The sequence below is a fragment of the Pseudoliparis swirei genome, chromosome 13 (assembly GCF_029220125.1).
Source record: "Pseudoliparis swirei isolate HS2019 ecotype Mariana Trench chromosome 13, NWPU_hadal_v1, whole genome shotgun sequence".
Taxonomy (NCBI): Eukaryota; Metazoa; Chordata; class Actinopteri; order Perciformes; family Liparidae; genus Pseudoliparis; species Pseudoliparis swirei.
The window spans coordinates 20,394,916-20,414,632 of record NC_079400.1 but is presented as its reverse complement, the minus strand read 5'-3'; the positions used below and the strand labels follow the sequence as shown (position 1 = coordinate 20,414,632).

Here is a 19,717-nt window from a genome sequence, read left to right as displayed (position 1 = left end):
TGGTGCATCACCAATCAAGGCTTTGTAGGTTAAGAGAAGAATTTTAAAAGTGATTCTTGATTTTACTGGGAGCCAGTGCAGAGCAGCTAGTGCAGGAGTGATGTGATCTCTTTTCTTAGTTTTAGTGAGAACACGAGCTGCAGCATTCTGGATCAACTGAGGGACCTAAGAGATTTATTAGAGCAGCCTGCTAATAAGGAGTTGCAGTAATCCAGTCTCAAGTAACGAACGCTGAACCAATTTTTCTGCATCTTTTGAGACAAGATGTGCCTGATTTTTGAAATATTACGTAGATGAAAGAATGCAGTCCTTGAGATTTGCTTTACGTGGAGTTAAAGGACAAGTCCCATCAAAGATAACGCCAAGATTCTTTACAGTGGTGTTGGATGCCAGGGCAATGCCGTCTACAGAATCCACATCACCAGATAATTGATCTCTGAGGTGCTCAGGGCCGATTAAAATTACTTGGTTTTGTCTGAGTTTAACATCAAGAAGTTGCAGGTCATCCATGTTTTTATGTCTTTAAGACATGCTTGAATTTTACAGAGTTGGTTGCTCTCCTCTGGTTTTATCGATAAATATAGTTGAGTGTCATCTGCATAACAATGAAAGTTTATGGAGTGTTTCCTGATAATATTGCCCAAAGGGAGCATGTATAAGGTAAATAAAATTGGTCCAAGCACAGAACCTTGTGGAACTCCGTGATTAACGTTGGTGGTTATCGAGGCGCATCGCTTTACAAATACAAACTGAGATCGATCTGATAAATAGGATTTAAACCAAATTAGTGCCGTGCCTGAAATGCCAATCGACTGCTCCAGTCTCTGTAACAGGATGTCATGGTCAATGGTGTCGAATGCAGCACTAAGGTCTAACAAGACCAGGACAGAGAGGAGTCCTTTATCTGCTGCCATTAAGAGGTCATTTGTAATTTTCACCAGTGCCGCTCGGTGCTGTGGTGTTTTCTAAATCCTGATTGAAATTTCTCAAATAAACTATTATGATGTAGAAAGTCGACAACTGATTTGCGACCACTTTCTCAAGGATCTTGGAGAGGAAGGGAGGTTAGAGACCAGAAATCTGGACCGGTCTTTTTGGGGGTTTAAATCGGGCCCCCTTAAATGTTACGTCCTGACCCCGGAAATTGAAAACCCTTAAACCGTTTGGAAAAGGGTTTAAAATGCCGGGGGGCCCAAGAGACGGAACGTTTCAAAGAAAGGAAATTTCCGGTTTTGGGGAAAAAAGGGGCCCCAAATAACCCGGTGCGGTTTCCCCCCCTTGAGGACAAACATTGGTTAAAGAATTTTTTAAATTTTTTCCCTAATGTTTCCCCATTAAAAAGGGTTTTAAAAAGGCAACCCACCAAGGTTTTGGGGGTTCCCCAAGGGAAGGGGAAGGTTTCCCCTTTTGGCCCAGGGGGAAAAAAAGGGGCCAGGAAATCCCTCGGGGTAAGTTGGGCTTTTCCGCCCCAAGGACAGGGCCCCTTTAAAGGGTTTTTATAAAAGGAAAAACCGTTTCCCTAAATTTTGGGAAAAGATTGCCCTGGGGGGCCACGGGCCTGCTTCCTCCCCTTCCCCAAAAACCCCCCCGACGGGAAGAACTCCGCCGTCCGGTTTTTCCCCGGGCCCCAACGGTGAGCCCCACCCCCCAAACGGGCCTCCAAAAGGCCCCCGGGGGAAAGGGCTTAATTTTTAAGAAAAGTTTCTTTGGGGCCCTTCGTTCCTAAAGGGCATCGAGCCCCCGGCCCGTTTTTAAACAGCCTGAATGTTTTACGGGGTTTTTTCCCGTAAACGTTCCTTTTTTAGGGGCCGGTGGGGCCCAAAAAAACCCGGTTTTTAAAAACTTCCTTTTTTAAAATGGGGGGCCTGCATGGGACGACCTCGGGACCGGCTTTTTTTCCCTTTAATTTAGCCTCGGCCCCGGAGAGGCCCAAACCCGGTTCTTAAAAAAGCTAACCCCCAAACCCAACCCCAAAAGAGTTCGGTTTTTGGAAACCGAGTCCTCTTTGGCTGTTTCTTGGGGACAAAAATTTTTGTAATAAATTGGCCTTTTTCTTCCCCCAGCTTTCTTCCGGGAACAGCCAAACACCCGCTGGGGGGCCCAAGGGGGCCCCACCCCCGCATCGGACCTCTTCCAGGGGGTCGGCAAAAAAAACTGGGCCCTTGCAAAATTTTTGCACCCCAACGTGGGTTGGGGTCCCCCCCCCGGGAAACCCCCTTAAAGGTTCCGGGAAAACCGTCCAGAACCCCCGCGGGGAAAAGAGCCGGGGGCCAAGGGGTCCGGGAAAGGGGGTCCCCCTTTTTCCCCTGGGCCCGCCCGGCCTTCTCGCTCCCCAAGGGTTTTTAAAGGGAAGCCCACAGCCTGCCCCCCAACAGGGCCTCCGTGTGTGTTTGGGGTGAAACCCCTTCAACCGGAAAAGCCCCTTTGGGGATCTGGGGCCTGGGGTTTAAAACGGTGGGCGGCCCGCGCTTTTTAACAGCTGACAGATTCCCCTTCTCCCTAAGGGGGCGATAGGGTGGTTTTAGAATTTTTAAAAAATTAAATTTAAAGTTTTAAACTTTCTTTCACAAAAATTTTTTTCCTTTTTCCTTTTTGGTTGGTTTTTAAAAAATTCTTAAAATTTCACTTAACCCAAAAAAGTTTTTCCCTTTTTTTGGGGGAACAATTGTTGGTGTTTACTTGTTTTGTAAAATAAAGGGCCCTTCCCCCAAAACTCTTTTCCGGAACAGACCGCACCTGAAAAAACCCGGGCCTTCCCCGGGCCTCCCCAAGGTACGGAAAAAATTTGAAAAGGGTTAATTTAAACGGTCCTTTCCTTTTTGCCCCCCAAACCCCCCGGGTGTGAGTGGGGAACCGTCCAGAATCCAGGGCTTCCGCCCCCCGAAAAACCCAAAACCCCAAAGCCGGGAAAAAGGGGTTTATTTCCCCCCGCCCCGCTTCCGGCCCCCCTCTGTTCCCCAAAGGGGGCTGTCCAAGGGTCCCCCGTTCCCGGGCCCTAAACCGGGTCCTAAAACCTTTTCCTTGTTTCCTCGCCCCTGCGTAGTCCAAACCCCTCCCCTCTTTTTCCTGGTAACAGCCGAAGCCTGAAGCTCCCCTTCCCCTTTCTGCCTAAATAAAATGAGTAGTTTGAATTTTTTTTTAAATACTTAGTTTTAACTTTCTTTCCTGGAAAATAAAATTCCTGAACTTTTTTTGTTCCTTAAATTTTACCCCTTTAACCCCCCTTTTCCAGGGGGTAAAAGGTTGGTGGCCTTTGGTTCAGGGGGGAAACCCCCCCGGGCCGGGGACCGAAACCCCCGGGGCCCGACCCCGAAAGAGGGAGGGGGCCCTTTGGAAGGGTAAGGTTTTTGGAAAAAAGGAAAAGGGTTTTTCCCTTTTGGAAAGGGGGGCCCCTGGGGGAGGAACGCTAGTAATTTTCCTTCTTCCGAGGAAGAACCCGGGGGGCCCCCCCCAAACCAGGGACCCCCCTGTCCATAAGTCCTGAAGTCCTTTTTTCCTGGTCCAAAAAGGTCCTGGGCCCTTCTGCCTCCCAAAATGGGTCCTAATCCTTTTGTTCCTCTCCAGGACCCCAAAACCCCCCTTTGGTTCCTGAAGGCGTGTCCGGAAACCCCCTTTCCCCCCGGGGGGCCTCTACGGGTATTTGGGGAACCCCCCCCTGCCAGGCCCCGGCCTGAAGCCCCTTCCCCCCTTTTCCCTGGTCCTGACAGCCGAAGCCCCCCTCTGTTCCTCTCCTGCAAGCCTGAAGCCCCCTCCTTTTGGGACCCCGTGGGGGCCAGGGCCCCAGGGGAAAGGGCCCAAGGGGAAACCCCCCCGGGGCCCAAAGGGGGCCGGGCCCGGGGGGGGAGGAGGGGAAGGGGGGAAAGGGGCGTCCCTGGAGGGGGGGGGCCCCTTTTCAAAAGGGGAGCGGGTGGAGTTTCCCCAGAAAAACCGGGCGCACCCCCCCGGGCCCGCTGCCTAAGCCCCTGGGGGTCCTGGTTGGCCGGACCCTGGGCCCCAAATGACCCGGGCCCCTTTTTCCTTTTTGCCCGGTGACCCGGGACCCCGGGTTTTGGGGCGGGGCCCAAAAAACCCGGGGGCCCTGTCGAAAACCCCGGGTGGGCGGGGGGTTGGGCCCGGGGAAAACCCTAACCAGGCCCCCGGTAACTTTTTTCTCTTGGGCTTTCGGGTTTTTCCGGGGCGCCAGAGACGCGGGGCCCTGGGGGCCCAAACCGGGGGGCCCCAAAAACCAAACCTTTCCCCTAGTAAATTTGACACAAAACCAACCCTTTGGAAATGTTCGGTTCCCGGTGGGCAGGGAATTCTCCCCTGGACGACGGGGGGGTTTTAACGATCTCGGGGGGGGGTTCCACCAGAAACCCCCGCTTTCCCCTTGTGATTGTGTGGGGCCCGGGAGGCCCTTGGGGGTTTTTTAAGGGGCCCCCTTATTTTCCCCGGGCCCCGGGTTTTAAAACCCCCCGGGTTTTCCCAAGACCCCCGGTTTGGGCTTCCCTGGGGAAGAAACCTAGCCTCATTTTTACACTTTTTAAACTTTCCCCCGCTTTTTTAGGCGCCTTGGGAGCCCCCCGGGGTAAAAAAAGGGCCCTAACTTTTTCTTTTAACCTTTTTTTTTTAACCCAAAAATTTTTGACCATTTCCCTTTTTTTAATTCAAAAACTGTTTTTAGTTTTTTTTTTTTTTTAAAAGTTGTTTTTAACTTGGTTTTTTCCAAATAAACTTCCCCGTTTTCAAATTTAACTTGTTTTTGTGTTTTAAAGCCAAATAATTTTCAAGGGGTTTTAAAGCGGGTTTTCCACGACCTTTAAACTCGGGGGAAAGGGGCCTGACCTCATTTTTAAGAGCCATTTGCCAAAAACCGGTATTAGGCACCCCTTGGGGGGCCCCTTTTAAAAAATTTTTTAACCCTTTTTTTGAAGGTTGTTTTTTTTTATTGGGTTTTTCCCACCCATTTTTTTTTTTTTAAAATCATGAAGCCCGTTTTTAAAGGCCCCTTTTCTTTTTATTAAAAAGCCCTTTTAAATATTTGGGTTTAAAAATTGTATAAAAAACTTAAACAAAATTTCATTGTTTCTTAAGGAAATAAATTCAAGAAATTTTGGTTCCTTAGCCCTTCCCCTTTTAAACCGGGCCCCCCCCTTTTGGGTGGTCAGGAGGAATGAAAAACTTTAAAAATAGAGGGGGCCCCCGGTTTTTAACCTCTGGTTTTCTTTTTAAAGTCAGTCGTTTGTGAATTTTTTTTTTTTTTTGGCAGTGTAAACTTGACATTTGATTTCATAAAGTAGCTTAAAAGGAAATAAAGTATAATTAAAGAATTAACTACATTGTCTGGGTTCATCAAACAGCATAATACTTTGACCTGATTTAAAGTCTCATGACTATAAAACATCAGCCCAAAGCTGGACTGAGTCCCGGAGCAGCTGATTGGTGGAGCCACATGAAAGGCCACCTGCAGGCGAGGAGATGGCAGGATCCCAGATCTGCTGCTCTGACCTGTGTGTGTGTGGTTAAACACCAGTGTGCCCCGGGAACACTTCCTCTCCGCTGCAGCCTTTTTCTGGTAGTTGCCATGGCAACGCATAATTTTTAATTTCGTTAGGAGACTGCGTCCAGGTAAATATATGTTTGAAGGAATGTGGGTCAAAGATGAAAGAATGAAATATTCCTCTCAGCATGAAATTGCATTATTATTGTTCTTCCTGGTAGGAGGTTATAGTTTTCTACTTTAATGTGTTTTGCTGATACTTTTATCTAAAGTAAGATTCTAATTGTTGAATTTAACCAACATTTTATTTTAAGATCTGAATATTTTCTCCTGATGCATGCTGGGAGATGGCTTCTGGCCTCGTTTCAGCTACCAAACTGGAACTAAATGTCAATTTTCAGCCAAACTCATGTTGTCCAGACATGGGATGGAGAGCAGCTGAGGAGCAACATCTGGAACAGGAGGGCGTCGACAGGAACGGCTTCACGGGATAGATGACAGGCAGAAGAATATGTTTAATGGTCTTCAGCTTTGTGGGAGTGGCTAACAGAGTGACGTGGGAGTGGCTAACAGAGAGTGAAGTGGGAGGGACAGGTGGCTAACAGAGTGACGTGGGAGTGGCTAACAGAGAGTGAAGTGGGAGGGACAGGTGGGCTACAGGGACAGGTGGACTACAGGGACAGGTGGGCTACAGGGACAGGTGGACTACAGGGACAGGTGGGCTACAGGGACAGGTGGACTACAGGGACAGGTGGGCTACAGGGACAGGTGGACTACAGGGACAGGTGGGCTACAGGGACAGGTGGACTACAGGGACAGGTGGGCTACAGGGACAGGTGGACTACAGGGACAGGTGGGCTACAGGGACAGATGGACTACAGGGACAGGTGGACTACAGGGACAGGTGGACTACAGGGACAGATGGACTACAGGGACAGGTGGGCTACAGGGACAGGTGGACTACAGGGACAGGTGGGCTACAGGGACAGATGGACTACAGGGACAGGTGGGCTACAGGGACAGATGGACTACAGGGACAGGTGGACTACAGGGACAGGTGAACTACAGGGACAGGTGGGCTACAGGGACAGATGGACTACAGGGACAGGTGGGCTACAGGGACAGATGGACTACAGGGACAGATGGACTACAGGGACAGGTGGGCTACAGGGACAGATGGACTACAGGGACAGGTGGGCTACAGGGACAGATGGACTACAGGGACAGATGGGCTACAGGGACAGGTGGACTACAGGGACAGATGGACTACAGGGACAGGTGGGCTACAGGGACAGATGGACTACAGGGACAGATGGACTACAGGGACAGGTGGGCTACAGGGACAGATGGACTACAGGGACAGGTGGGCTACAGGGACAGATGGACTACAGGGACAGATGGGCTACAGGGACAGGTGGGCTACAGGGACAGATGGACTACAGGGACAGATGGACTACAGGGACAGGTGGACTACAGGGACAGGTGGGCTACAGGGACAGGTGGACTACAGGGACAGATGGACTACAGGGACAGATGGACTACAGGCACCATGCTGTGCTCAGTGGTACATTGTTGAACATTGTGATTGTTTATTTGTTTGTTCTTCGGCCATTTTTGTTTGTTTGTCTGATTTATTTATCTGTTTTTCAGATGATGTTTTAGAGTGTCTTTCTCCTCCTCTCCTCCTCCTCTCCTCTCCTCGGGGTGCCATTAGTCTCAGCTGAGCTGTGACTTAGTGTCACCTCGCCTCCTAAATGGAACGGAGCCGAGCAGAACCCCGGAAAAAAAAGATCCCGATGAGAACCGGAAGAGAGAGAGAGACGAGGCCGAGCGACATCAGACTGATGTGTTCTATTACCACCTGTAGCAAGGTGTGTGTGTCTGTGAGTGTGTGTGTGTGTGTGGGGGTGTGTGTTAGTGTGTGTGTCTCTCTCTCAAGGCCCTGCAAAGCGCCATCTTTAATTTATCGACATGTTTTATTTCGCAGCGAGTCGTCTGAGGCCACAAGCAGCGACCGGTCTGAGCTCCACTCGCCTCGGCTTGTTTCTATTTATTCTATTTCTGCCGAGAAAGTTGATCACCTTCAGAGATTCATTCTGTTTTTATTTAATTCTGTTTCGTGGTGGACAAACATTTCCTCTCTCGTCCCCACGGAAGATCCTATTATGAGGTGTCATAGTGTGTATGACATACAGCCCCTCTGACCCTGAACACACACACAATCTCATTAATTCATGGCCTTCCGCTCAGGATTGAGTTACAGCTGGTGCAGGATTTACTTTGACAATATTCTCTGTTGAGGGTTACCCCCCCCCCCAAACACACACACACACTTCCCTCTGCTGCATGGCATTCACAAGTCATCTGTTAGTTTGGCGCTGAAAAGCATCAAAGGAACATCTGCATTTTATTTATTTATTTATTCCTCTTCCTTTTCATCCCTCCATCAATCGCTTCCTCTCCTCAGCTGCATGGTGGGGCACACGCACACACACACACAGATGCACACACACATGCATACACACGCACACACACATATTCTCACGGACGCGTGGTTAAAGTCCAATGCGTCTTGACGCGCGGCAGCGGAGATCAGAGGAAGCCGCCTGATGCTGGCCCTTTAAGAGAGAGGGGGGGGGGGGGGGGCATCCATAAAACATGAGTTTACTCAGTGGCCATGTAAGACGCGGTTAGGAGCGCCTCTGCACTCCAGCGTGCTCTCAGCATCCGACCACACGCTCCACACACACACACACACACGCACGCAGGCGGCGGAGGCGGCATGGACGCGCGGGGACGCAGAGGGCTCCACCGGGAGCCGCGGCAGTGAGGAGGAACACCGGGTCCGGGAGATCCGAGGAGCACCGCGGCGGAGGATGGGCACCTCCTCCTTCCCGGGCACGTGCCCGCTCCGCGCGCCAGCGCTGTAGCGGTAGGTACACAGCGGGGGTGCTGAGCGATTAAACATCTCTCTTGTTCTGCCTGTTTTGTGATATACATGCCTAAAAGGTGCCTAATATTTCTAGACTGAAATAATATTGGCATTATAATTATTAAAACTATGAGGATTTTTTTAGTTGCCTATTTTGTGGAGCCCCCTCAGGACTTGGTGCCCTACGCACAGCGCGTAGTGCGCGTTATGGGAGCGGCGGCGCTGTGTGTGTGTGTGTGTGTGTGGGGGGGGGGGGGGGGTCTTGTTGGTTGTGTTCTCCGTGTCTGGCATCATGAGAGAGGTCTATAGAGGACTACAGAGGTCTAACGTTCTGATTGGTCCAAACTGAAGAACCTCCACCCTGGGGGTCAGAAGGTCTTCGTCTCCGGACGATATATATATATATTATACATATAAATGTATATATATATATAAATATATATACATGTATATAAATGCATATATACATAAATATGATATATAATTGTCTATATATATACATGTATATATTTACATATATGTATATATATATAAATGTATATATATGTGGATATATAAATGTGTATATATATATAAATATATATATGTATGTATATGGAAATGTATATAAATGTATATATACACGTATATATATATATGTATATATATATATATATTTACATTAATCTCTTCAGAGGCTTCATGACTTGTGACGGCGTCTCGTTCAGGGGATTAAATGTGAACGCAGAATCCTCAAACTTCTCTCTTTGACATGCCGAGCCTCCTCAGCTCCTCAGGAGGAGGAGGAGGAGGAGGAGGAAGAGGAGGGTGGAGCTGCAGTAGCAGATCAAGCATGCTGGAATCACAAGTGACTGCAGAGCAAAGAGTGAAGACGGAGGAGAAGAAGAAGATCTGTCAGAGAGCAGCAGCCAGACGGAGGAGGAGAGGAGGAGGAGGAGGGGGAGGAGGAGGAGGAGAGGAGGGGAGGAGGAGGCACTTCAGAGGGCTGATTGATGCCGCCAGGTGAGCGTAACCGACATCAGACGCTGAGTCGACGTTTTTATCCTCGACGACGGATTTCCTTTTTTGTTCTGAAGTCAGAACTTCATTTTTTAACGTGTGTTTATCCCTGAAAACGGAGTTCTGAGTTCTGGTTCTGAGCTCTGAGAGGCGACACGTCGGAAAACGTTTTGTGGTTCCACGACGTGAGCGAGAGAATAATGAAGAGAAGAAGAAGTGGAACTCCTCTGAGCTCTGCAGCACGGTGGGGTTTCCTCTTCTTTCAGAGCTCCACTTCATAGAACACGTTCTATGAGGGTGAGAACGTGTTCCATGAGGGTGAGAACGTGTTCTATGAGGGTGAGAACGTGTTCTATGAGCGTGAGAACACGTTCTCTGAGGGTGAGAACACGTTCTATAAGGGGGAGAATGTGTTCTATGAGGGTGAGAACGTGTTCTATGAGGGTGATAACACGTTCTATGAGGGTGAGAACGTATTTTCTGAGGGTGAGAACATGTTCTATGAGGGGGAGAATGTGTTCTATGAGGGTGAGAACGTGTTCTATGAGTGTGATAACACGTTCTATAAGGGGGAGAATGTGTTCTATGAGGGTGATAACACGTTCTATAAGGGGGAGAACGTGTTCTATGAGGGTGAGAACACGTTCTATAAGGGGGAGAATGTGTTCTATGAGGGTGATAACACGTTCTATGAGGGTGAGAACGTATTCTATGAGGGTGAGAACGTATTCTATGAGGGTGAGAACACGTTCTATAAGGGGGAGAATGTGTTCTATGAGGGTGAGAACATGTTCTATAAGGGGGAGAATGTGTTCTCTGAGCATGAGAACAAGTTCTATAAGGGGGAGAATGTGTTCTATGAGGGTGATAACACGTTCTATGAGGGTTAGAACGCGTTCTATGAGGGCGAGAACACGTTCTATAAGGGGGAGAATGTGTTCTATGAGGGTGATAACACGTTCTCTGAGCATGAGAACACGTTCTATAAGGGGGAGAATGTGTTCTCTGAGCGTGAGACCACGTTCTATAAGGGGCAGAATGTGTTCTCTGAGGGTGAGAACACGTTCTCTAAGGGGGAGAATGTGTTCTCTGAGCGTGAGAACACGTTCTCTGAGGGTGAGAACACGTTCTATGAGCGTGAGAACACGTTCTATAAGGGGGAGAATGTGTTCTATGAGGGTGAGAACACGTTCTATAAGGGGGAGAATGTGTTCTATGAGGGTGAGAACACGTTCTATGAGGGTGAGAACACGTTCTATAAGGGGGAGAACGTGTTCTATGAGCGTGAGAACACGTTCTATAAGGGGGAGAATGTGTTCTCTGACGGTGAGAACACGTTCTATGAGCGTGAGAACACGTTCTATAAGGGGGAGAATGTGTTCTATGAGGGTGAGAACACGTTCTATGAGGGTGAGAATGTGTTCTATGAGGGTGAGAACACGTTCTATGAGGGGGAGAATGTGTTCTATGAGGGTGAGAACGTATTCTATGAGTGTGAGAACACGTTCTATGAGGGTGAGAACGTGTTCTATGAGGGTGAGAACACGTTCTATAAGGGGGAGAATGTGTTCTCTGAGCATGAGAACAAGTTCTTTAAGGGGGAGAACGTGTTCTATGAGGGTGATAACACGTTCTATGAGGGTTAGAACACGTTCTATGAGGGCGAGAACACGTTCTATAAGGGGGAGAATGTGTTCTCTGAGGGTGAGAATGTGTTCTATGAGGGTGAGAACACGTTCTATAAGGGGGAGAATGTGTTCTATGAGGGTGAGAACACGTTCTATAAGGGGGAGAATGTGTTCTATGAGGGTGATAACACGTTCTCTGAGGGTGAGAACACGTTCTATGAGCGTGAGAACACGTTCTATGAGGGTGAGAACGTATTCTATGAGGGTGAGAACACGTTCTATAAGGGGGAGAATGTGTTCTCTGAGCATGAGAACAAGTTCTATAAGGGGGAGAACGTGTTCTATGAGGGTGATAACACGTTCTATGAGGGCGAGAACACGTTCTATAAGGGGGAGAATGTGTTCTATGAGGGTGATAACACGTTCTCTGAGCGTGAGAACACGTTCTATAAGGGGGAGAATGTGTTCTCTGAGCGTGAGAACACGTTCTCTGAGGGTGAGAACACGTTCTATAAGGGGGAGAATGTGTTCTATGAGGGTGAGAACACGTTCTATAAGGGGGAGAATGTGTTCTCTGAGCATGAGAACACATTCTATGAGCGTGAGAACACGTTCTATAAGGGGGAGAATGTGTTCTATGAGGGTGAGAACACGTTCTATAAGGGGGAGAATGTGTTCTATGAGCGTGAGAACACGTTCTATAAGGGGGAGAATGTGTTCTCTGAGCATGAGAACAAGTTCTCTGAGGGTGAGAACACGTTCTATGAGGGGGAGAATGTGTTCTATGAGCGTGAGAACACGTTCTATGAGGGTGAGAACGTGTTCTATGAGGGTGAGAACACGTTCTATAAGGGGGAGCATGTGTTCTCTGAGTATGAGAACAAGTTCTATAAGGGGGAGAACGTGTTCTATGAGGGTGATAACACGTACTATGAGGGTTAGAACACGTTCTATAAGGGGGAGAATGTGTTCTATGAGCGTGAGAACACGTTCTATAAGGGGGAGAATGTGTTCTCTGAGCGTGAGAACACGTTCTATAAGGGGGAGAATGTGTTCTATGAGGGTGAGAACACGTTCTATAAGGGGGAGAATGTGTTCTATGAGCGTGAGAACACGTTCTATAAGGGGGAGAATGTGTTCTCTGAGCATGAGAACACGTTCTCTGAGGGTGAGAACACGTTCTATGAGGGTGAGAACACATTCTATAAGGGGGAGAATGTGTTCTATGAGCGTGAGAACACATTCTATAAGGGGGAGAATGTGTTCTATGAGCGTGAGAACACGTTCTATAAGGGGGAGAATGTGTTCTCTGAGCATGAGAACACGTTCTCTGAGGGTGAGAACACGTTCTATGAGCGTGAGAACACGTTCTATAAGGGGGAGAATGTGTTCTCTGAGCGTGAGAACACGTTCTCTGAGGGTGAGAACACGTTCTATAAGGGGGAGAATGTGTTCTATGAGGGTGAGAACACGTTCTATAAGGGGGAGAATGTGTTCTATGAGGTTGAGAACACGTTCTATGAGGGGGAGAATGTGTTCTATGAGGGGGAGAACGTGTTCTATGAGCGTGAGAACACGTTCTATAAGGGGGAGAATGTGTTCTATGAGGGTGAGAACACGTTCTATAAGGGGGAGAATGTGTTCTATGAGGGTGAGAACACGTTCTATGAGGGGGAGAATGTGTTCTATGAGGGGGAGAACGTGTTCTATGAGCGTGAGAACACGTTCTATAAAGGGGAGAAAGTGTTCTATGAGGGTGAGAACACGTTCTATAAGGGGGAGAATGTGTTCTATGAGCGTGAGAACACGTTCTATAAGGGGGAGAATGTGTTCTATGAGGGTGAGAACACGTTCTATAAGGGGGAGAATGTGTTCTATGAGGGTGAGAACATTATAACTGAGGACAGACGGGACGTTTATTCTTTTCCTTAACAAGTCAAACGATACAGAACCTTCTGACGTCCTGGAGAGGAACCGAACTACGGCCATGGAACCAAGGATCATAAAGAGAATCATTTGATGCTTCTGTCATCAGAGGAGCCGGAGGTCAGCTGATGAGGTCACAGGCCGTTAACACATGACGCAGAGACTTCTATACAACCGGAGGAGTCGCCCCCTGGTGGTCTGGAGGGAGAATGCAGCTTCAACACATGATTTGGCTTCACTCTCTGGTTTTAAGCATATCTCGATGCTTCTGGGTTCAACATGGTGGACCAACTTCCCCGTGAGGCAGCTCGTCGTGAAGAGGAGTGATGAAGAGCGTCCATGAGGAGACTCCTCATCACGCTCCTCCTCAGAGCCTCAGAGGAACGTTTAGTTTCCACAGCAGCGACTCGCCAGCAAATTGACTTTGAGGTTTAGAGTTAGTGAAGAACATCTAAAGCACCGGAAATGTCTCTCATAGAACCTCACAGAACCTCTGGATGCTCCTCACAGAACCTCTGGATGCTCTGATACTCACAGAGCTGATGCTTCATCTACATTCATTTAGTTTGACAGGAAGTAAATACCTTCTACTTCCTGTACGTCATTTATACGTCTTCATGCACGTGCCTTTAGAATATATATATATATGTATGTATATATATAAATATATGTAAATATATATATATATATATGTATATATATATATAAATATAAATATTAGGGCTGTCAGCGTTAACGCGTTAATCTATGCGATTAATGTGGCCGCGATTAACGCACTAAAATATTTTAACGCAATTAACGCAATTTTGTTTACTTCCGGTGTCGTTGAAGTTGTTGCACTCCTGTGAGTGTCAAGCCGCGGCAGTCCGCCTCCTTCCCAGGGATGGATTAACCAACGGGCCTACCGGGCCCAGGCCCAGGGGCCCATGAGCTCAGGGGGCCCCTGGGCCTGAGCCTCCGTGCGTGACGTCGCTGTTATTAACATTGTATTGATATATGATGCGCCATAGCCGGTATATGCTGGGCTTAAGTCATTCATGTCAGTAATAGGGCCCCAATAGTCCGACTGAGGGATGGATTACCGAACGAGCCTACCGGCACCAGGGGCCCATGAGCTCAGGGGGCCCCTAAACCAGAGCCTCTGCGTGAAGTCGCTGTTATTACCTTCGCATTGAAAATGCGGAAGGTTATGTTTTGATCGCCGTGGATTTATTTATTTATTTGTTTGCGTGTTACTCGCATAACACAAAAAGTATTAAACCGAATCGCATGAAATTTGGTGGGATGATTGGTTATTATCCGGGGACCATTTGATTAGATTTTGGGATCAATCGGGTCAAAGGTCAAGGTCATGAAAAGGTCAAAATCTTATTTTTACCATAGCACGGTCAATTTTTATCCAATTTGCATGTAACTAATGCCAACATGTTCATAATTCAATGCCCAATCTAGTGATATGCGAAGGTATGCGCTCTACCGAGTGCCCGTTCTAGTTAACTCTGTATTGATATGAATATGATGATATGACACTGACAGCTTTCTTGCCATCACTTGTAGGTTCTCCCTATCAGCACCACGGAACGAGTACTCGGAGGGATACTTGGCAATATCTTTTATTACACCCAGACCCCAGACCGTGTCTCCGCTCGGCACTCCACCCCGTCTTCAGTCCATCCAGCTCCTTTTGAAGACCAAGCCTCGCAGATACACAAACACAGATTGCCATCAGCTGGTCTGATTGTCATCAGTCCAGCTGATGGCAATCAGACACCGTTCCCTGAACCACACCCCCGCTCCACCCACTCTACACCGAGCCTTAACACCCCCCGCTGCCACATACCTCCACCGCCCGACTTAGGCCGGGGCAACATCCGGCCTAACCTACTCCCCCTCCCCATGAGAGCGGGAGGAAGTCGGCCACGACCATCTGTGTCCCCGGCCTATGGATCACTTTGAAATTAAAAGGCTGTAAAGCCAGATACCACCGAGTGATTCGGGGTATCTTTCATGCGGTGGAGCCATTGAGCGGGCGTGGTCCGACCAGAGGGTGAATGAGCGTCCCAGGAGGTAGTAGCGCAGGGAGTCGACCGCCCACCGGATGGCGAGGCACTCCTTCTCCACCGTGCTGTACCTGCCCTCCCTCCGATAGCTTGCGGCTGATGTACAGCACGGGGCGGTCAAACCCCTCTACCTGCTGGGACAAAACGGCCCCCAGCCCTCTGTTCGATGCATCGGTCTGCAGAGTAAAGGGAGAGAGAAGTTAGGTGTGTGAAGGAGTGGTTCCCACAGAGAGCTTGCTTTACCTCCTCAAACACCAACTGGCACCGCTCCGTCCACTGGACCGGATCTGAGGCACCTTTCCGGGTCAGGTCAGTCATGGGGCTGGTCAGCTCCGCAAAGTTCGGGATGAACCGCCTGTAATAGCCCGCCAGCCCCAAAAACTGCCTCACCTCTTTTTTAGTCTTGGGCCGCGGGCAGGCTGCGATGGCGGCGGTCTTGTCCACCTGAGGGCACACCTGCCCGGCGCCCAAGTGGTACCCCAGATACCGTACGTCCCGCCGTCCATCTGCACACTTCCCCGGGGTTGGCCGTAGCCCCGCCTGCCTCAGGGACTCCAGCACCGCGCCCACCCGCTGCACATGCTCCGCCCAGGTGGTGCTGTGTGATCACATCATCCAGGTAGGCGGCAGCATATGCAGCGTGCGGCCGCAGCACCCGGTCCATGAGGCGTTGAAAGGTGGCTGGGGCCCCGAACAACCCAAAGGGAAGCGTGGTGAATTGGTACAAACCAAACGGAGTGGAGAAGGCCGTTTTTTCCTTAGACTCTGGCGACAGAGGAATCTGCCAGTAGCCTTTGGTTAAATCCAGTGTCGTAAAGAAACACGCAGTGCCCAGTCGGTCCAGGAGCTCGTCGACCCGGGGCATTGGGTAAGCATCGAACCGTGACACCTCGCTCACCCTGCGATAGTCCACGTAGAACCGAATAGACCCATCCTTCTTGACCACAAGAACAATGGGACTACACCAGGCACTGTGGGACTCTTCTATTACCCCCATCTCCAGCATTGCGGCCAATTCCCGCTGAACCACCTTTCTCTTGTGTTCAGGTAACCTGTAGGGTCGTAAACGCACCGTCCACGCCCGGAGGAGTCTCAATCTCGTGCTCGATGAGGTTTGTGCGTCCTGGAAGGAGAGAGAACACATCAGCAAACTGCTTTTGCAACCGGGCAATGTCTGTTTTCTGGGTCCCGGAGAGACGGTCTTCACAAAGGAGCGAGGCGGATTGGTGGATTTTGGGACCTCAGGCCCCAGCTCCTCTCTCTCAGATACCGAGGACACCAGAGAAACAGACTCCGCCTCCTCCATGCTTTTAGGAGGTTGAGGTGGTAAATCTGTGTAGCTCCGCCCCTATCAGAACGCACCACCTCATAGTCGACTTCCCCACTGCCGTGTGACCACAAAGGGCCCTTGCCACTTGGCGAGGAGTTTAGAGCTGGAAGAAGGAAGCAATACAAGTACCTTCTCTCCGGTGTGAATTGTCTCAGCCTGGCACCTCTGTTGTACAGCCGCTGCTGACGCTCCTGGGCCTGGAGCAAATTCTCACGTGACAGCTGACCCAGGGTGTGGAGCTTTGCTCGCAGGTCCAGGACGTGTTGGATCTCGTTTTTACTGGTGCTCGGCCCCTCCTCCCAGTTTTCCTTAATGAGGTCGAGCACCCCCCGTGGAGTCCTGCCGAACAAAAGTTCAAAGGGAGAAAATCCCGTGGAGGCCTGGGAACCTCCCGCACTGCAAACAACAGAGCGTCAAGCCATTTATCCCAATTACGTTCATCGTCATTAATAAATTTACGGATCATGGACTTCAAAGTCTTATTCAGACGCTCCACCAGCCCGCCGGTCTGTGGGTGGTACACACTGGTCCGAATAGACTTGATGCCCAGTAACCCGTAAAGTTCTCTCAGTGTTCTTGACATGAACTGGGTGCCCTGGTCAGTCAGAATCTCTTCGATTCCGACTCGGAGATGACCTGAAACAGTGCCTGCGCGACACTCTTTGCAGAAATGTTGCGCAAAGGGCACCGCCTCCGGGTAACGTGTTGCGTAATCCACGAAGACTAACACAAAGCGATATCCGCGTGCACTCCGGTGAAATGGCCGATGAGGTCCATAGCGATTCGCTCAAATGGAACCTCCATTAATGGCAGAGGGTGCAAGGTGCCCTCGGAATGGCCGGAGGGTTTACCAATTGACACCGAGCAGGACGCACACCAACGGCGCATCCGCCCGGATGCCCGCCAATAAAATCGGGTCATTATCCGTCCAGAGTTTTATCATACCCCATGTGACCAGCCATCGGGTTATAGTGAGCCGCCTGGAAAACCATTTCCCGGCTCTTCGCACCAGCAACTGGGTGCTTTCCTGCCCTGTGTGAGTGTCACGGCTCACACTGTACAGCCTGTCCCTGATCAATGTGAAGTGCGGATATGTCTGCGCTGCGTCAGGGCGCACCAGCTGACCATCAATTCGTATCACTTGGTCAAAGGCTGAGCGAGAGTATCGTCCCGAGACTGCTCGAGTGGAAAATCCTCCATGGAGTGAAACTCGGGAGCCGGAGGAGTCTCCCTAGGAGGCTCTGCCGTTCCCCTCCCCGCCTGCAGTGTCGGACAACCTCGCGTCACCGCTGAGCACGGCGCACACACCGCATGACCCTGTCTGCCGTGAACGCACCCCCGCAGCCTTCCCCATTAACTTATTAAACCCTGGCCAATCGGTTCCCAAGATTAAGGGGTGCGTAAGGCGGGAGCTAACCGCGACCTTCACGTTATGCTTTTTCCCCCCGTGTCTAATTTCCGCTGACACTATGGGATACTCGTGAATGTCCCCATGCACACACCTTATCTTCACCCACAATGCCTCCACCAATGCCCCTGGTCGAACCAGGCTCTGGTGGATCATAGACTGTGTACAGCCGGAATCCACCATTGCCTGATGTATACCCCTGGATTCTTACCGTATGCGGCACGCCGCTCCCCGGACCTGGGAGGCCGTGGGAGAGCCGGCAACCGGGATCCCCTGGCCCACCTCCACCAGCGGCCACCCCCGCCGGATGTGTCCGTGCCGCCTGCACCTCCAACACTCCTGCCCTGGTGTTTGAGGGACTACCTGTGGGTTGGAAAGGGTGCCGGTGTTTGCTGGGGCCTGTATGGGTCGCGTCAGTGGCCGTAGGCCTGGCCGAGCCAGTGAGCTGTCGCTGTCCACCTGCCCGCCGGGTGCACCGCCAGGTGATCCTCCGCCAGTGCAATGGCGGCCTCCAGCGACGATGGGGCCGTGACAGCGGACCCACTCTCCTGTTCCGGCCGGCAGCCCTCCACGAACTGCTCCCTGACGACCTTCTCCACCGCCGCCGCCCCTCCGGAGTTCCCGGGCTGTAGCCATCTGGTGGCAGCGTCCTTCAGTTGGTGTGCGAGGCAAACGGCGGTCCTTGGGTCCCAGCGTTGCCTCCCGGAACTTCCGCTGGTGGTCCTCGGAGTCAGTCCCAGTCGATCTACGACCGCTTACGCCGCTGCGTGCATCGCGCGCGCTGTCGGGGACAGTGACAGCGCCGCTGTCTGCGCCTCCCGGTGAGAAGAGGCAGACGGACTGCCCACTCCACCGCCGCCAGCCACATGCCTCCGCCGTCACCTCAAACGTCTCCAAAACGATTGAACATCGCCTGCCGTCGTCATTTCGAGACCTCCACCCCGCCAAGGGTGGAGGGCTTGGTGAGCCACAGCTGTCCGGGCGGCGAGCCGCTCCAGGGCTCCCGTCTGCCTCTCTGCCTGGGCCAGGAGCGCCCCCCAGAGTTGCCGGTTCGCCTCTGTCTGGTCCCGCTGCATAGCTGCCATCCCCTCCAGCATCTGCCCCAGCGCCATCAATAGCTGGGTAGGCAGATCTGAGTGTTGCTGGCTGCTCTCCATGTGCTTTCCAAAAAAAAAATGTAATTTTTTTTTTTTTTAAAGGGCTTCACGTTTGGCTCCAGTGTGACAGCTTTCTTGCCATCACTTGTAGGTTCTCCCTATCAGCACCACGGAACGAGTACTCGGAGGGATACTTGGCAATATCTTTTATTACACCCAGACCCCAGACCGTGTCTCCGCTCGGCACTCCACCCCGTCTTCAGTCCATCCAGCTCCTTTTGAAGACCAAGCCTCGCAGATACACAAACACAGATTGCCATCAGCTGGTCTGATTGTCATCAGTCCAGCTGATGGCAATCAGACACCGTTCCCTGAACCACACCCCCGCTCCACCCACTCTGCAGCCGAGCCTTAACAGAGGGCGACGTGTCGGTGACGCGGGGCGGAAGGTAAAGGGGACTTTGTTGTTGTTGCTCCGCCCCGATGCGCGCGCAGACACGCTGGCATGGAGCTCTGCGGCGCGCGAGACGGAGAGAGAAGAGTTAACGACACGTGGAGACAGAATGACATGCTGCTGGAGAGACGACCAACAACAGACGTTTAGTTTAATACAAGAACAAACACGTCTTTAAGGAAAGAACCGTACATTATTTCTGCTGTAATCTGGCGCGATAGAGAACATTACAAGGGGGCGGGGCCTCACCCTGATAGAATGGTGGGGGAAACACTGGGATGTGTCACATGAAAAAGTCTTTAATAGGTGAATTTACATTTTTTTGTAAAATCGAGAAAATGCCCCCAGACTCCAGAGGGTTAACATGACATATTGTCAGTGTACCAAGGCCACTGGTTCTGCTG

At 50.6% G+C, this 19,717-nt stretch overlaps 1 protein-coding gene across 4 annotated transcripts in view; it reads left to right on the top strand.

The window, feature by feature from the left end:
* Positions 1 to 8,340: 8,340 nt before the first annotated feature.
* LOC130203717 (SRC kinase signaling inhibitor 1-like) overlaps positions 8,341 to 19,717 on the top strand; it is a 66,113-nt gene continuing 54,736 nt past the window's right edge. For all 4 annotated transcript variants that reach the window (XM_056430091.1, XM_056430092.1, XM_056430094.1 and 1 more), the window contains exon 1: positions 8,341 to 8,411. The gene's annotated coding sequence lies outside the window, so the exon portion shown is untranslated. The remainder of the gene's footprint in view (positions 8,412 to 19,717) is intronic.